The sequence below is a fragment of the Penaeus japonicus genome, unplaced genomic scaffold (assembly GCF_977035675.1).
Source record: "Penaeus japonicus unplaced genomic scaffold, GWHDUDI00000001_assembly GWHDUDI00000037, whole genome shotgun sequence".
NCBI classification, from domain to species: domain Eukaryota; kingdom Metazoa; phylum Arthropoda; class Malacostraca; order Decapoda; family Penaeidae; genus Penaeus; species Penaeus japonicus.
The window spans coordinates 17,337,002-17,342,100 of record NW_028234439.1 but is presented as its reverse complement, the minus strand read 5'-3'; the positions used below and the strand labels follow the sequence as shown (position 1 = coordinate 17,342,100).

At 34.4% G+C, this 5,099-nt stretch overlaps 3 long non-coding RNA genes across 3 annotated transcripts in view; all 3 read left to right on the top strand.

The window, feature by feature from the left end:
- The first annotated feature begins 442 nt into the window (after positions 1-442).
- Positions 443-1,613, top strand: LOC147467213 (uncharacterized). The gene is made up of 3 exons (XR_015190640.1): positions 443-546; positions 1,216-1,299; positions 1,383-1,613. It is a non-coding gene; the product is annotated as an uncharacterized LOC147467213 (long non-coding RNA).
- Positions 668-1,009, top strand: LOC147467214 (uncharacterized). The gene is made up of 2 exons (XR_015190641.1): positions 668-861; positions 945-1,009. It is a non-coding gene; the product is annotated as an uncharacterized LOC147467214 (long non-coding RNA).
- Positions 1,484-5,099, top strand: part of LOC122245174 (uncharacterized) — a 14,819-nt gene continuing 11,203 nt past the window's right edge. The window contains exons 1-2 of the long non-coding RNA XR_015190642.1: positions 1,484-1,515; positions 4,354-4,442. This is a non-coding gene — a long non-coding RNA (uncharacterized LOC122245174). The remainder of the gene's footprint in view (positions 1,516-4,353; positions 4,443-5,099) is intronic.

The window sequence follows — 5,099 nt, the reverse complement described above, 5'->3', positions numbered from 1 at the left end:
ATATATACATATATATACGTACAAATATACATATATACATATATTTATATATATATGTATATATGTATATATATATATAACAGATTAATGAACAACCTCACTAACATCTGTGAGACATTACATAAAAAGTTTTTCATTAAATTTACCATAGTCACAGGTTCAAACATTTATAATAACTTATCATTAAGTTTACAAAAGTTTTATATAATAAGTTTAATCTAAGTTTCACTGTTGATATAAAACTTTTACAATACATCTATTACTTTTGATTACTACCAGTAACATTATAATACATAAATTAAATACTATTTTATCAATGTCTTATAATAATAATAATTTGTGGTTTTCCATTAAGTGTGGTCGCCCCTCACTTGATCACAAGGGTCTCTGTTTGTGACATCATTCACGACACGTCACCATACACTAAATTAATGTTTCAATTGCCATTTCTCAGATGACAGTAATAAGAAGAGAAGTGATGAGGCCTCACCTCCAAGGAAGAGGAGGCGTGATGAGGTCACAGACTTACAGTTTGGGACCAAGGAGGTGAAGGCCATTGACAAAGATGTTCGGGCTGCACACTAGGCCACCTAGCCCATACTATTGGTCACACTGAGCCTGGCACTCTATCCTTTCCCAGATAGACGTTCAAGCGGTCAATTGTCCCTGTAGCTAATGACAAAAATAATTCTAAGAGCTTTTACTAGTGACGAGGTTTCACCTCCCAGGAAAAGGAGAAGTAATGAGGATCAAGATCTAAGGGCAGAGACCAAGGAGTTGAGGGCCTGTGATAAAGATGTTCGGGCTGCACCAGGCCCCAGCCATAAATTGGAAACTGGCCTGGACTCTATCCTTTCCCAGGTAAGTGCTACTTCATTGTCCCTGTAGCTAATGACAAAAATAATTCTAAGAGCTTTTACTAGTGACGAGGTTTCACCTCCCAGGAAAAGGAGAAGTAATGAGGATCAAGATCTAAGGGCAGAGACCAAGGAGTTGAGGGCCTGTGACAGGAAGAGTGTTCGGCTGCACCAGCCCCACCATAATTGGAAACTGCCTGGACTCTCATCCTTTTTTCCCAGGGTAATGCTACTTTCCTGTCCCAGTACTAATAACCAAAATAATTCTAGAGCAGCATTATTATCTAGTGACAGGTTACAACCTCCAGGAAACCGAAAATAAAATGAGGATCAAGATCTAAGGGCAGAGACCAAGGAGGTGAAGGCCATTGACAAAGATGTTCGGGCTGCACCAGGCCCCAGCCATAAATTGGAAACTGGCCTGGACTCTATCCTTTCCCAGGTAAGTGCTACTTCATTGTCCCTGTAGCTAATAACAAAAATAATTCTAAGAGCTTTTACTAGTGACGAGGTTTCACCTCCCAGGAAAAGAAGAAGTAATGAGGATCAAGATCTAAGGGCAGAGACCAAGGAGTTGAGGGCCTGTGACAAAGATGTTCGGGCTGCACCAGGCCCCAGCCATAAATTGGAAACTGGCCTGGACTCTATCCTTTCCCAGGTAAGTGCTACTTCATTGTCCTTGTAGCTAATGACAAAAAAAAATTCTAAGAGCTTAGAAGAAAAGAAAAGAAAAGAAAAGAAAAGAAAAGAAAAGAAAAAAAAAAAAAACTATCAAAGAAGAAACTAGTCCCTCTACTGACTGACTTTACAAATCCTCAGATTGAATCTTCTCCTATCTTAAGGGTATAACTCTGGAAGATAAGTCCAGTTCTTTGCACACACTAAAGTAAGTCTTCATTACCCAAGCGTACGACAGTGAAAGTTTCGTACTGCTCAAATTCAAACAGCCATCAACCGCTCCCCACTAAGTAACCTGTCCCGTGTGGGCATGCCTTTAGAAAAAATACATTTTACAGTTCAGTTTAATTGTGTTTCTTCCTCTAATGAAAACCACTATAGGTCAACCAGACACAGACACATAAGAACACTTGTTTCAAGTTTGCTTGTAATATATTCATACTTGGCGTGCATGGTAATCTGAATAATGGTACTAAGTATGTTACCCCCACTAGGCTACTTTAGCATGAAAAAGAGTTTCAGTTTCTTTCAATATTCAGTTCATTACAGTCATAAATAAGATTTTAATTGTTGCAAATAAAGAATGCAGTTTTGGCATTACACATCAATCAAAGCAAAATTTATTCTAGGCTTTTCACCTAGGTATGCTATACTTCTATATATTTTCATGCTAATTATATTGCAACAAATATTAATCTCTCATATTGTGCGTGCATTACAGAAGTAGTGTTGAAAATTAACCCACTGCGTATGGGTGTCATGACATACATGACGTAATAGCTTTGGCCTGACGATGGGCGTCATGACGTACATGGCGTTCAGGCATTTTGGAATACTATGCTATTTTATTGTGCTATGAAAAAGGAATGAGTGATGATGGCTACTGCAGTCATAATTACTATAATTAGGGCCCATCGTAATACCGTGCTAGCTTCTAACGTGCCAAAACCTAGATGGCACCACTTGTTCTCCTAGCAAAACCAGCAGAGAGAGCCTTTGAAATGGCACCCCATCCACAGTCTCTAGCAAGCACTGTTCCCTCTACTAGAGCGATGGCAGCACACACCAAGTCAATTATTGATGAACCCTTGCTCAAAACTATACTACGCCGATGAAGGGATGTGCAGGCAGAACGAGCGAGAGGAAGGGACTCAATCCATACCCAGTGTCTAAAATGTGCTCCTGTGCCAATATGGAGGGCGGTTTCCATTGTGGCCACACCACAGTCACAAGCACAGGCGTTTTCATTCCTCTGTTCTCTACTACCTCTCTTGTTATCTTTATTGTAGGGGGTTACATGTCTTTCGTATTCGGCATCATGACAGCACAACAAAATACGAAAAAAATATAGTTTTGCCTTTTTGTCCTCATCCCCCATAAATAAAAACAGGCAATACTTCTATCACAATCTCCTGAGTATACAAGAGAAATAATGGACTAATATGGGCTAATATAACTACAATTTTTAGTCTACTGCAGCACTGGAAGAGCCTGTCAATATGGCATATATAAGTCTCTAAACTCAATAAACACACACAAAAAAACACAAACACAAAAAACGCTCTAGTTTTTCAATGAATCACTGAAACAGAGTGGGAATGTTCAAATTATAATGCTTCAAGCAGTCTCTCTTTAAAATAAAACTTATCCCGCAGGCTGGGCAAGCATATTCATCCCCGTCTGCAATGGGTTAATATCACACAACACACATTATTTGCCAAAATTATAAGCTATCACTGTAAATAAACTAAACTCCAGTATTTTATTGACTTACGTGAGTTACTGACTTAATTTTTTGAAGTATGCTCTGAAGAGACCACTTGCTCCCCATCAAATCTGAACAGATTTGAACATATTACTCTGATTGTGACAATATACTTTAATAGCTTTAAATTACCAGTCTGTTCTGAGAATGAATATAAAAATACATATACATATACATATATATAAATATAAATATAAATATAAATATAAATATATACATATACATATATGTGTATATATATATACATATATATAAATATTATATATACATATACATATATATACATAAATATGTATATACATATACATAAATATATATATATATGTGTATATACATATATATACAAATATATATATTATATACATATACACATATATATATATTTACATATACATATATATTTACATATACATATATATATATATATACATATATAAATACATATATATATATATATATAATATATATATATATATACATATACATATAATAGAGATATATACATATGTAGATTATAATACATATATATACATACATTATATAACCTATCATTATAGATATTTATATACATATATATATATACATACATATATACAATATATACGACAAATATACATATATAAATTTTTAGAACCCTACAAATATACATATATCATATATTTATATATATATGTATAGATAGTATTTAATATATAACAGATTAATATGAACACCTCACTAACATCTGTGAACATTACATAGAAAAGTTTTTCATTAAATTTACCATAGTCACAGTTCAAACATTTATATACTTATCATATAAAGTTTAAAAAATTTTATCTAAGTTTCACTGTTATTAAAACCTTTACAATACATCTATTACTTTTGATTACTACCAGTAACATTATAATACATAAATTAAATACTATTTTATCAATGTCTTATAATAATAATAACTTGTGGTTTTCCATCAAGTGTGGTCGCCCCTCACTTGATCACTAGGGTCTCTGTTTGTGACATCATTCATGACACGTCACCATACACTAAATTAATGTTTCAATTGCCATTTCTCAGATGACGGTGACAAGAAGAGGGGAAGTGACGAGGCTTCACCTCCAAGGAAGAGGAGGAGTAATGAGGATAAAGATCTACGGGCAGAGACCGTAAGTGCTACTCCATTGTCCCTGTAGCTAATCGGGTAAGGGAGAGGAAAAAAAAAAAAAAAAAAAAAAAAAAAAAAAAAAAAAAAAAAAATCCTCAGATTGAATCTTCTCCTATCTTAAGGGTATAACTCTGGAAGATAAGTCCAGTTCTTTGCACACACTAAAGTAAGTCTTCATTACCCAAGCGTACGACAGTGAAAGTTTCGTACTGCTCAAATTCAAACAGCCATCACGCTCACAGAGCGACCTGTCCCTGTGTGGCATGCCTTAGAAAAATACATTTTACAGTTCAGTTATTTGTTTCTTCCTCTAATGAAAACCACTTTTGAGGTCACAGGACACAACACATACATTGTTTCAAGTTTGCTTTAATTTATTCATATTGGCATGTGAATCTGAATAAGGTAGTAAGATGTTACCATCATACTACTTTTAGTATGAAAAATGTTCATTTCTTTAAACAGTTGTTCAGATTAGCCATCATAAATTGATCTTATTGTGCAAATATAGAATGCATACCATTACACATCAATCAAAGCAAAATTTATTCAGGCTTTTCAACATAGTAATGCGATAACCTTATAAATATTTTCATGCTAATTATATTGCAACAAATGTTATTCTCTCATATTGTGCGTGCATTACAGTAGTGTTGAA